The sequence below is a fragment of the Telmatherina bonti genome (genome assembly GCF_933228915.1).
Source record: "Telmatherina bonti genome assembly, chromosome: 15".
NCBI classification, from domain to species: Eukaryota; Metazoa; Chordata; class Actinopteri; order Atheriniformes; family Telmatherinidae; genus Telmatherina; species Telmatherina bonti.
Window position 1 is genome coordinate 34,283,983 of NC_136613.1, and position 14,072 is coordinate 34,298,054.

The following is a 14,072-nucleotide window of genomic DNA, read 5'->3' on the forward strand; positions in this document are numbered from 1 at the left end:
AGACTGCTGGTTCTGGTACTGCACCACTCTGACTGCTGGTTCTGGTACTGCACCACTCTGACTGCTGTTTAGGGTCCTTGTACACGTTTCATGTTGAGACATGGTATCCCATGTAGAATATAGTTCCGTACGTTAAATAACCTGAATGTTATAAAGACGGTATAAAGACATGAAAACAGGTGTGGGTGTAGGGTGGATGTACCGTCACCTTAAAACCATAAATGAATGTGACACTGTCTGTTGTTACTCAGGTCTCATCTGTTTCTACTGCAGATTTTATTAACTGATCCACCTACAAGCCAGCCGTCTATGGTCTCACCTGCTCAAAACTGTTTTTAAATAAATAATAAAAGTGCACTGACCTGAAGATATTTTGAACATGGGAGCAATCATTTGCTCTTTTTTCACTCAGAAATCTAGCTACTGAAAGAACAACCATCAGTACATGCTGTCAGAAAATCAGTTTGTACTTTTTTATGTGTGTGCAGTGAGTTTGTACTCATTTAGTACATGCTGACAAGAAACTGAAGCATTTGTGTTGACATACTGTCTCTGAAAGGGGTAAAGGAGATTTCTCTGGATGGCGGAGACAAAGTTTGGTTGTAGGATGCCTGAACAGTGAGTTTGTACGTCCTGTCCTTGTGCAGCTTCAACTTGGAAGATGTTCCGTTAGTTGATTTTTGAAGCCTCTCTTTCCCGTTCACCCTGGAAAAAGGAAAAAAAATAATGATGCAGTGCTCTCAAAGTAAAACATCTTCTTTTGCGGCCAATCTGCAGATAAAACAACACATATCAGTGAATTAACAAGAAACTGCAGTCCAGATGTAGCCTGGCACGCCAGACTGGAGTGCTCTATATATTCAACACAGAACGAGTCAGTACGTGCCACTCCCCTTTCGCATTGGTCTTAAACAAACCGGCCACTCTGATTGGCTGATCTGAGGAGACTCCTGCCTCTTACCTCATCACCACGTATACTTCAAAAGATTCAAGATGGCGCACGGACGTAGCAGGAGTTCATTTCTTTTTGCCATGAACAGAGTTGCCAATAACGGCGTGTAGCTCAGGTTTTTACAGCAAAAATGAAAAAGGTCATTTATGTCTTCTGTACTGCACGCCGTGTTTATATTCTTCTGTTGCGTTCGCTCTACCGAACCCTTCCGGACATTGAAGGCCAGCGCTTTACTGACCTCACGTCCGCCATTTTACAGATTGGTTTACTCCGTGCTCGTTTGTCCCGTCCTGGAAATCCGTTGATGCGAGCGAGTCCCCAGACTCCACGCTGGTACAGTCAGTACATAAACAAACATGGAAGAAGACGGCAGCAGACGTGTTTCAGAGGATAATTCACTAAAACATGACCAGCAAACCCAATCTGACGAGCTTGTTCCTAAAAGAGGGAAATTTCTGTCTGGATGCAGTTTGGATATAAAAAGAGTGACGTGAAACCGACAACAGACTAGCTCACAGTCCCAACAACGGACTCCAACACAACTAACTCATTTTATCACCTGCAGGAATCAGGATAAAGAATACAGAATAAAGAATAGAGTCAAGCAGCAAAAGCAGCAAAAGCAGCAAAAGCAGCAAAAGCAGCGTCCAGTGGAGGCGAAAGCTCATAATAAACTCCAGATGCAAATGGCTGTATGAAACGTCATACGGCCATAGTTCCCCCAGATGGAAGGAGATCACTGCTGCTGTTGCCAAGCAACGTCTGATACATAACTGATGGCTGACACAACATTACACAGTTTTATACGGTTATGTAGATCATCATGGGCATATGAAATTAACTTTATCGGGAAATGAGACTTTGGTCGTACCGCCCAGTCCGATCTACTAACTTCTGGTCACTATTTGGGCTGACTGGACTTTTCTTCCTGTTAAGAGTTTTTTATTTCGAGTCCTGCTCCCCTACGCTGCAGCAATGATTCGCTGTGGCGACCCTTTAAAAGGGACAAGCCGAAAGGGAAACAACAACTTTTATTTAACCAGGAAGTACAATTGAGATCAGAAATCTCCTTTACAAGACCTGGGTAAGGCAGCAGCAACACAGAGTCAAAACTATATACCGGCACAACAAATAAAGAATTAAATACAAAAAAGCCAGAGATGACATTGACATTACTCCTTCATAGCATTCTTTAGGATAATCTTAGAATCAACAATGGATATGAATGTTTTTAATTTAATAACTTTTTGGAGAATATTCCATGACCATGGTGCATGGTAAGATAACATTGTTTTGCCAAAGACTGTGTAGACGCGAGGAACATTGAAGAGCAACAATCGGGAATCATGCAGACAACAAGTGCAAAAACGGATTGACAAAAAGGTACTGAGGTATTCTGGAAATTTACCTCAGAGCTTTATAGATAAACACATACCGATGGTTGTTGTCTACGAACAGTGAGTGATGTCCATCCAACAAAGTCATACAGAACGCAGTGAGAAGTGAAAGCTTTTGTATTTAAAATAAAACGTAAAGAAGCATGACACACTGAATCAAGGCCCCTCAAGGTGGAGCCAGCTGCATGCAATAATATTATCACAATTATCAACCAAGGACAGAAAAGTGGCTTCCACGAGTCTTTTCTTTGCAGAGTGTGTAAAACATGATTTATTCCTGAAATAAAACCAATCGTAATTTCAAGTTTCTTAACTAAATTAGAGATTTTTTTTTACATTGAATGGAAGGTTTTCATCAATCCATATTCCCAGATACTTATAGGAAGACATCTGTTCAATCAGCATTGAATCAGATGTTGACATTTCTAGCTTGTCAGTATTTTTCAATCCAACTTTTGTTATGACCATAAACTTCTTGGTATTTAAAACCAATTTTAGTCCATTCAAGACTTTCTCTAAAGACTGAAATGCAGTCTGAAGTTGCTCAGCCGCCTGTGCTGCAGAGGGAACGAATGTATAAATGATTGTATCATCATCCGTGTACACATGTACATTAGCTTGAATGTCTTTACCTGAATCATTATTAAAATTAGAAAATAAAATGGGAGCCAAAATGGAACCCTGCGGCACACCTTTAGTTATCCCAAGAAAGTCTAATTTATGACCCACTGCCAAGATACACTAAATCCTATCTGTTAAATCATTTTAAAACCATTTGAGGCCTTAAAGCTTACTCCAGCAATTCTGATCTTCTCAAAGTATTTTGTGATCCACTGATCAAATGCTTTTGAAAGATCCACAAATACGGCGGCACAATTTCTTGTTTTAATCCAAGGCACCAATAAAATAAAAAAATAAATCTATTAATAACAAAGCAAAGACACAAATAAACAACACACAGATCAAATAAAAAGTTGTTTATATGATAAAAGCCAAGTGAAACGGATGAGTTTTTAGTTGGGATTTGAAGGTGGGCGGGCCTGTGGGTCTCAAGTGTATTGTGGGGGGATTTCCAATGTGTGGGGGCGCCAACAGAAAAGACAGAAAAATATAATTTGAGCTTGAAAACGACAAGGAAACAAAGTTAAATACAGGAAGTGGACTGCATAACAAAGTGCGTTGTGGTTTCAGCGCACAGCAACGCTGGTAAACACAACTAAAACACACACGTGTGTGTGTGTGGACAGAAGAAACAGCTCACAGGGAAGAATTAGATTAAAGTTCTGATGAGAATCTGATCAACCTGGACCACTAGGATCTGACGCAGCTCCATATTCTCTGGTGGAGAATGAAACGTGTTTTTTTAAAAGGTCCAATTTAGTGCAGCGTGAACACAATCCTGGTCCCCCCGAACCAGACTGAGACCCGATGTGAATGCACCCTAAAGGACTGAAACCTTTTATAATCCCAAAGCAATGGTTAGAAAGTTTTCCCTTTTTCCTCTAAATCAACTTGTCCCTGTTGAGGTTCACATGATATTTGACTTATTTACAACAGTTCTCATGTTCATGCTTTACTGAAAGACTGAACTGTGGCTTTTTTAAAATGCAACATTTAACCTTCATTTTATCTACAACATTTGATGAGAACTGTTTTTTCATTTGCTTTGTATACCCGGTTTTCATTTATCATGGACCTCCACAAAATCTCCACAGTAACTCTTTAATTGTTCTTGCTTTCAGTTATTTAAATTTAATTTATGATTTTATTGTGATTTTGCTTTGTGTGTCATTTATGCTTTTTTACACCATCTGTAATGCTTTTAATGTTTCATGTAAAGCACTTTCAGTTGTCATGTACGTGTACTTGTACAAATAAACTTGACTTGCCTGTTTAGATTTTAATTAATGAAAAAATGACTGTGTGTGAACAATCATTTAGTATGTATTAAAGTGGCTCTGTTACACACATTTCTGGCTAATTTATTTTAATATGCTAGTCCAGAAGAGCAGGAAATAATAAGCCACTTTTTTACAAACCCCGTTATTGATTTTACATTGATCCTCTCAGATCTGCCTCTGCCAGAAACAAGCAGTAAGAAAATGCTCCGCCTTGAGCCCCGCCTTCCCCTTGTGAGCTGCGTCTGATTGGTTAACTGCTAGGAATATGAAGCATGCACATCGGCTGTTTTCTTCACAGAAACACAAGCAGAAAGTATAAACAAACTAAAGTAGTTACGCTGGAAATAATATCAACACCAAACACACGACCGTGCATGTTAGAGCCAGAATCAGACCCTGAAAATGAGAGTGAAATCAGCAGCAACACGAGCAACAGCTCTGGTGGACATTCCTGCAGTCAGCACGCCAATTGCACTTTCCCTTGTGACATCTGTGGCATTGTACTGAACTTTTAGAGTAACTTTTATTGTTACCAGCCTGAGGCACACCTGTGCAATAATCATGCTGTCTAATCAGCATCTTGATATGCCACACCTGTAAGGTGGGATGGATTATCTCACCCTACACACACCCTTCCATCTCCTCTGGGCAGGAAGGGCAGCTTGAGGCTCCTACGAGGTATCTTAGCTGTTCCTAGGACTGATCTCTTCTGGACGGAGATGTCTGATGTTTCTCCAGGTATCTGTCGAAGCCATTTCTCCAGTGTGGGGGACACGGCCCCCAGTGCTCTGATGACTATGGGTACCACTGTTGTGCCTTCCAGGCCTTCTCCAGTTTTCACTTGAGGTCTTGGTACTTCTCCAGTTTCTCATGCTCCTTTTTCCTGATATCTCTATCACTGGGCATGGATACATCGATCTCTACGGCTTTCCTCTGTGTCCGGTTGGTTGGCCACCAGGTTTCAGGAGCTTCTTTGTACAATCTGCGCCTGGAGTACTGCCAGGTGCGGTTAACGTATAGTAGCTGGATACTAGACTTGGGGTGGAACAACGCGGCAATCTCCGGCAGTAAAAAGTGAAGCCGAAGCTGAAGTGTCAAAACTGCAGTTCCCCCTTCATCCACTAGGAGCTCCAAAACAGAGCAAATCCCCATAGACTGCTATGTTAAAAAGACCAACTTCACAGCAGAAATAAACACGTTTACAGCCTGGTATAAAAATATTTTAGGTTTAACAGGTTAGGTTTACCTTCATGACAACTGTGGGGGGGAGTGAATTTGCTCCCCATTTTAAAAGTGATTTTATTTAAAAATTTGACATATTTAGGGGCGTGTCCTTTTGATTGACAGGTACCCGATCTCCCGCTTCAAGTGAGAACGTAGAACAACCGAGGTTTTTAGCCGGTTAACAATGTGACTTAGCTTTAACAGTTAGCTCGGTTAGCTCTTAGCTACAGAAAGCTCGGAGTTCGCTCGATGTCAATCATCCACCATGACGCGCACAGCCCCCCCTCTCAGCTCCACCTCTTTGCTCATATTTGTATTTTCCAGGCGAGACGACTTGCATGAACCTGCCAACATGGCGATGGTAGGAACCGCCCACCGAGCTTCAATTCAGCTCTTCAGAAATCTATGGGTGACGTCACGGAGGCTCCGCCCATCTTTTATATATAGTCTATGGATGGAACCCCCCATGCATGGTGAGCAGCTTCCGTGTTTTGACATCCGTGGTCTGAGCTTCCTCCTCTGGCCAGCTTATTATCCCAGCAGGGTATCTGATGACTGGCAGGGCATAGAAGTTAATGGCCCAGATCTTGTTCTTGCCATTGAGCTGACTTCTCAGTACCTGGCCTAATTGTAGCAGGTGTTTGGTTGTGGCATCTTTCCTTATGGTGTCTTTGCGGTTGCAATTTGTTTGTGGTATGCCAAGGCATTTGCAGCTCTCCACCACATCTGTTCGTGGGGTGGATCAGTAAGTCAATGTCTCACTCATTCTTAGAGCACAGCCTGATGCCATCCGTTGTAATGTATTATTACATATATAAATTCATTCCATTTTTACATGGATTTTGTCCTGTTGTCATCTACAGTGGAAATGCTGTGAAATTCAAATAAAAATATATTTAAAAATTTTTGAATTGTAAAATATTTTTTAGGCCCAAATAGAAAACTGCACAAAAACATAAATTGTAAGACACTTTTTATTTTGGTTCTCAAGCGAATTTGATTTTTAATTAAATTTGAATGTTTTTAGCAGTCTGCTATAATATTTGTTTTTGCGATGTGTCCATATAGAGTGTATTTATTGTCTCTTCTAACCAATTGTTTCTCTAAGTATTAAGCCTGTTACATCCTCCACGAGAAGCTTCGTCAGCAATGGGGTGAGGATCACCGTCGGTGGGATGTCTGTTATAGATTTATATGCAACAAACAATTGACCTGGTTATTTCATAAATAACTAAATATTTCTTCCGCTGCCGTGCGACATGTGCACGTGACTCTCACCATGTCTTAAAATGCCACGTTATAAACATTTTTGTACTTTCTCACCACCTCAATCCACAGTTTTATTAAAACTATCCGTTTAACTTAACTGTATCTATAAAATGTGAAAGCAGCAACAGTCTCTCGCCTGGAGCCATTTATTTATTCTTTAGTTTTCTTAGTTTTGCAGTGTGAATTACAGAGTTTAAACAAAAGCAACAAGAGAACAGGGACACATTTAAAACTGAAAAAGGTGAGGGTGAAAACAGCACAGGTTGTTGTTGTTAATAGGAAGTTTAAAACTCTGCAAAAACAAAAACCAGTGTTGCAATCAGAGCTCAGATACATGATGGTATTTGCAGAAGATTTTAACATTTCAAAACTCAGATTTCAAGGTTACAAAATGTTTTCTTCTGGTTTCAAATCATGGCAGGATTCAAATCCCATAAATATCCACCAGCATTATATTTAATCTTTCATTTTTATACATGCAAAACTATTTTCGTGGGAGTATCTCTCCATGGCAAACGGTTGTTTTAAACATGTGACACTGCCCAGGCGTTCGGTCCGCTTGGGTTACATGCAGTTTAAACACAAACCAAAGGAATCAGTACAATCTCATGGAAAAAATCGGGCTGAGCCCACCAGACTATCCTGGTGTGAGTGCTCCCTCTAGCTACAGGGTGAAAAATGTCTGAAAAACCTTTCAACATTGGTGTGAATATCTTTTATTTCCACTGCAGCAGAGAATCAGAGGCAACCTTCACAGCCTCAGAACTGGTCCCAGACAGCAGTGGAGCCTCCTCACTGGGAATGGTTACATGATGTTTTTATTTTATTCTGCATTAATAATTCAGAATTAACAGTAATCTTTAACAAGTTTACATGGAAATAATAGTTCCGAATGAAGGTCTTCATGGAAACACGTCCTTACTTAATTCCTCTAGACCAGCGGCTTGGGAAGGGTTCTGATTGGAAAGAGCTGACATACTTACAGCTACCGGAAATGAACAAAGTCCACTTCCTGCCTACATAATAACTACGCCGTTATTTTGAATATAATTTTGAAGCAGTAGCTCGACACAAGCGTACTACCTCACTGTTTCACAGCCGCTGAGAAGGAGAAGGACGATAGACCACCGAAGACGGGAAGCGAAACAACGTGCGGATCAACAGGACAGGGTAAGGAGCATGTGCAGAACAATCAGAAAAACAAGCGGAACTACAGTTTAATCAATCAGTTCAGATTGAAAATGCGAATAAATCAGCCACTTTTACTTTTTTGTTCGGAATTAGGCGTTTACATGGTCATTTTCCACCCGTTTAAAACTAATTGAACTTTTATGTAGAATTAAAGAGGAATTAAAACTCCTGTGTAAACGTGGCCACTGTGAGGTAACAGTACTAAACACTAGGGCTGTGACAATATGCATTTGTCCCGATTCAATTCAATTCCGATTTTTTTTGGGTGTCGATTCAAATTAAATTGTGATTCTCACTATTCCTCGATATTGCTGATTTTTGTAGATTAAACCCAAAGAAAAGAAAATGTAAAAACTTATTTTTTGTTTGTCACTTTTCTTTATTTCAATGAGGAAAAAACAATCCAGTAGCCAAACCATCATTCTGCTGCTATAAAGCCCAAGAAAAAAGATCAATGTAAACAATAAAAATGACAAAAATTTTATAATGGAGTATTTTTTTTATCTAAAAAAATAGATTTTTTAACTAAAAAAATATATTTTAAAATTGTGAAACAAACAATCCCGATATTCAATTTTTCAATGCGATTTTCCCACCCCTATAAAACACCACACATTAACGTGTTAATCATTCTTCCTTCTGATGCCAGAAGCTTTAAGCTCCAACGCACTGCTTGCAGAGGATGGTAGTTTTCAGCAGAAATAAAACTGCGTAGGGAATTTCCACATGCAAACTTGCGCTTGAAGAAGCAGGACCATGAATGTGGAACTGACCGAGATCAATTGTTAATTTTCTCATTGTAAAGGCACACAGACAGTAGCTGTGGAGCTTATTCATGTCTTGTTTTACTCTGGAGCTCATCATGGAGGAGAAAAAGTGTCGTACATTTCATCAGCTTTTTGGGACAGACTTCTTAACTTCGTCTTTGACAACTAACAAAATAAAAATACAAATATTCTCAAAAACAACTAAAAAGTGAAGACCCAAACCACATCCAGTTGTTTTTTTCTGCGTATGAGGCCTGTCTGTGGTCACAGCTGTACTGAACGGCACACTAGGAGCTCTATCGATGGAAACAGGAAACCACCCTCATTCTGACAGAAATGTCTCAACCACCATCAAACCTGCTGCTTTCTCACATATTCCACCAAACATGTTGAGGAAATGTCAGTAAATTCTCTTCTGACTGAAAACAGGACCAAAATATAATTTGTGGTTGATGTAGAACAGTAATATATCTTTCTCACTTATTTTTTTCCAAACTAAATCTAACATCTAACGAGTTGAAAGCTATGCTCAAACTGGAAACTTAAAGGTTAAATTACTAAACACAAACTGCTCTGGAGTCAAGCAGGAACATCTGTCGCACTTCTCTCCTTACTCTGCCATCACAATATGTCCTTCACAGTAAAGTCGTTTCTCAGGCTTTAGGACTCCAAGGAACCACAGTCAGGGCCAAACTGGGAACAGTGGCCAAACTTCCTAGGAGTGGTCCGCCTTCCAACATTACTTAGAGAGCACAACGACGACCCATCCAGGAGGTCACAAACGAACATCTGAACCCCTGCAGACCTCATCTGCAGGTCCTAATGCCTAGGTTAAGGTTAGTGATTCAACAAAAGAAAGAGACTGGACAGAAATGCATCATGGGAGAGTTCCAAGGTCAAAACCACTACTGACCCAAAACATACAACGTCTCACATCTGCCAAGAAACATCTGGATGATCCCCAAGACTTCTGGAAAAATATTCTCTGGACTGTCAAGACAGAAGCTGAATTTTTCAGAAGGCGTGCGTCCAGTTACATGTGGTGAAAACATAAAACATCATCCCAACAGTCAGACACGGTGGTGGTGGTGGCAGGATCGGTGGGAGAGTGATGTGAGCGCATTTACCAATAAAAAGTTCATAAACAACAAATAATGACGTTCGTCGTGTGTCGATGACGCGTCGGTCGGATTAATGTGACCTGACCGTTCAGACTGAAGTCGCATGGCAAAAGATCAGATACATATCGGTTTAGGACCACATATCCAAGCAGCCTGGGTCACATAAAATATCAGATCTGTGTTGTTCAGACTGTAAAGAAAAGATCGGTTACAGGTCGCATAGGGGCTCAAACACCGGATTGAAGTCACTTCTGCCTGTAGTGTGAACGTAGCCTAAGGGAACTGCAACAAGACAACCCGAAACCTGCAAACAAGTCCATCTGCGATTGGCTTGAAGAAAACTAAATGAAGGTTTTGGAGTGGCCGAGTCAAAGTCCAGACTTGAATCCAGCTGAAATGCTGTGGTGTGGCTTTAATGGGCGGTTAACGCTGGTGCCATTATCCACTTATCCATCACAAACGCTGCTGCAGGTGGAACAACCAGTTGTTAGGGGAAATACTTTTTCACATATTGGCTTGGAGAGCTTTTTCCTTAAATAAAATCACTATTTAAAAACTGCATTTTTTTTATTTACTGATGTTATGTTTGTCTCATACTAAAATTTGTGATGATATGAAACATTTAGGTGGAAAAAATTTCAACAATAGTAACAAATCATAAATGGGGCCAAATACTTTTTCACATAGTTTGATCACCTCACCAAATCAACCATAGCTTTTCATACCAGACCCTCAGGTCAGGGCTTTGCACTGCACCTCCTTTATAGGAATAAATGTCTACATCACTAGAAGGGCTTTTTGACCAAACTGGTTCCAGAGCTGGTTTAGATCCAGTGCCAGATTTAGCACCAGTTCTTTGGTTTTCGACTGACAAAGCACCGGCTCCTGGTTCTCAAAACCAGTTCTATCCTGGCACCAACGCTTTGCTGGGCCAGAGTTGAGAAAGGCTTCACTTTGTGTGCGTCAGCAGCTGGGGCTTCAACCACTGGTCAAAAAGTAGTTTAACAAAATTTACTGAAGATTTCCAGGGACCAGAAAAAGGAGCAGGAACGCAACACAGTGAACAACCCAAAACAAAACCCACATTTCCAGATCCTGAATTCTGTTCTTGGTGACCGGTCGGCAATGACGGAGCACCAACCAGTCTTTTGGTCCAAACCAAAACCGGTTCTTTGCTAGCACCAGAGCTGAACCACCTAAGAACCGGCTCTAGCACCCGCACCGGATCCTCTTTAGTCAAAAAGCCCTGCAAGAAGTACACTAAAACCCAAACAGCTTACATGGGTTTCTGCACAGGTACGTCTAGTGGAGTTTATGAAGGGAAACAGTGTTGCTATCAGGTGTTGATAACACCATTGGTTGTTATTTACCACATGAATGGCTGCTGTCGTGTGAACAGCAGAACTTGCACATGGAAAGAATGCAAGAATATTCATACATGACAATGGCTAATGTTACATGGTGGTTTTTTTTTTTTACATTCGGAATTAATAATTGGGAATTAACATATTCTCCTACGAGTTTACATGAAGATAATAAGTTGTCTCCCTGCTTCTCGTCTTTTCAGTCGTAACTTGTAAAAACTACATAATAAGAACCAGTTTATTTTTATTATAAATGTGAAGTAGCAGCTCAACACCAGCAGACTACTTTACTTTCTGCAGCAACTGAGAAGGAGAAGAAAGATAGAGCACCGAACAAGGGAGGTAAAACAACGCGTCATCGGGACAGGACAAGGTAACGAGCATGCTCAGAACGACTGGAATTAACTTAGAGCGGAATGAAGGTTTACATGACAGAGGAATTAAATAGTTCAGAACTAAAATGTGAATAAACCAGACACTTTCATCAGAATTAAGTTCAGTTCCCAATAGAAATTTGTATTAGGAATTAAGAGTTTACATGGTCGTTTTTCATCAGTTTAAAGCAGAATGAACTTTTATTCGGAATTAAACAGGAATTAAAACTCCCATGTAAACGTACGGATTATACACTGTTTACTATAAGGCTAGAAGGACTACTTAGCCACAGCGATTGATAAGGAGGGCCATTGTAGGTACCTATTGATATTACTGAGATTCAGGGTGCTTTGATTTAATTACATAACAAATATTATTGCAGCTGATGTCAGAGACACACTTCACCACACTTTAGCTCTAGCCGCCACCATGTTGAGTGCCTGAACTGATACCTGACACTAGAGTGACAGATGACTAAATCAAATAATAGACATACATTAATATTGTAAAAACAAGCTATATTAATGTCTAAAAAAATTGCATTAAATTTTAAAGTAATAAAAAAGAAATAGAACATATCCCTGGTCTGAACAGACCTACAGTGTCATTTTTAAACACTTTCAGTCATAGATCCTGCTGGTCCCTAATTAGAAGTTTACAACATGTTACAGAAATTATCATTTTTTAAAATGTTTTCATCCAAACAAGTCATGAATAGACATTAATGTCTGACTGTAAACCAGGACAGGATAAATCAAAATCAACTTCAGTCTGGTCTACTCTTCCATTGTTCAGGCCTCTGATGGTTGAAGAGACCTTTAACCAGGTGTAGTTGACAGTAAATTACCGTCTGATGATCCGGTACTCCGTTCCTGGGGGAGTGCCGGGTCCAGGTTCCCAGTGCAGGACATGGTGGAAGTTTACAGAGTTCATGGAAAGCTTGTCAGGAGCAGGGAGGATGGTAAACCCTGTGAAGAGCAGGAGTAAGGAAATCAGAAGTAAACAGACCCAGCTGGCAGCATTTAGAGGAAATCACAGCTTAACTCTCCTTACCCGAACTGATGAGAAAAACTGCATGGAGAAAGACAAGAAAACACCTCATCTTTTCATTATTATGTAGCAGCTTCTCTTTCTGGGTCGTCTCACTCCAGACTGGCAATCTGTAATCATTGTGTAACTTCTCATTTTGAGTTTCATCATTTTTACAGCAGATTTACACTTATATCTAGGCTATGTTTATGACGAAGCAGAGCAGACTACACCAGATTTTCAGTAAGTTCAATACAGAAAAAAGATCATATGTTTATATTTGACTGGTCTGAGACTTAAAACAGTGATTTTCTGTGAAACAGACACGCATTAGAATAAAAAAAATGAACTCTCAACTGTCATTAAACATCACAAAGTAACTTCCAGCTGACAGAAAACAAACAGCAAAAAGCGACAAACAAACAAACAGCCTCGGTTTGTGTTAAAACTCACCAGCACACCGAAGAAGTAAACTGGTCACATGCCGAAGAAGTAAACTGGTCACAGAAACATAACCGAAACTAACTAGATGTGACGTCATCAGAACGGCTGCGTGGAAGTCACTTCCTTTTTGTCTCCAAAATAAAACCGGAAGTAGTGAATAAAATAACAAAATACTTTTAATCACTCTAAATATTTCTTACGTAACTTCTAAATATATACAGTTACATATATATATATATATATATATATATATATATATATATATATATATATATATATATATAAACACCCAAAGACTGCAGGGTCCCAGCTTCCCTGCGACCCTGAATTGGATTAAGCGGTTAGGATAATGAATGTATGAATGAATGTCTCAGAGATTGGTGATAGTGAATTAGTCTTACTTATTAGCCCTTAAATCCCCTCTGAGGATAAAATAAAGTAAATCTTAATCTTAATGCCTGAATCTGAAACAATCCAAAACAACGTCAAATATAACTGGATTCAGAAATCCTTTCAGTCCCTTGAACTTTAACAATGACTGACATGTACAAATACAGACCCTGAAGACTGATATTGGATTATTGTTATTAGAAGTTCCAGAATAGATTTATGATCAATGTTTTACATTTATAATTCCATTGAATTTTAAATATTGTCCTTCCACAGTTATTAATAATGGCTGAACTTGCTCCTACTAAAGAACAACATAGGAACCAAGAGAGAGGAATTGATGTAGATCAACATTTTGGATATCTTGTGCCCTCTCCTGCTTTTATGGACAGATTCTGGTAAGAAACAACTGATTAGGTTTGAACACCAAAGCAAAATCAGAAAGCACACTGCATAAATGTATCGTTGATCCATTATTTACCTGTGGTCAATTCAACGTCTTCAGTCGTGGAGAGTCTATGAGCCAGGATTTTCTTCCGCCTCCCAGTGAGCAACTGTTGTAACTGGGTGATGTTCTGGTTTAGTCTGACTGAGTCAAGTTCAGTGTGGATGAGAACAAGTGGCAGGTGCAGATAGCTTTTAATTTCC

At 39.8% G+C, this 14,072-nt stretch overlaps 1 long non-coding RNA gene across 1 annotated transcript; it reads right to left on the reverse strand.

The window, feature by feature from the left end:
• Positions 1–578: 578 nt before the first annotated feature.
• LOC306766463 lies at positions 579–12,717 on the reverse strand. Its single transcript, XR_013771596.1, has 3 exons — positions 12,615–12,717; positions 12,409–12,529; positions 579–705 (listed from the first exon to the last, which is right to left on the reverse strand). It is a non-coding gene; the product is annotated as an uncharacterized lncRNA (long non-coding RNA).
• Positions 12,718–14,072: the final 1,355 nt, after the last annotated feature.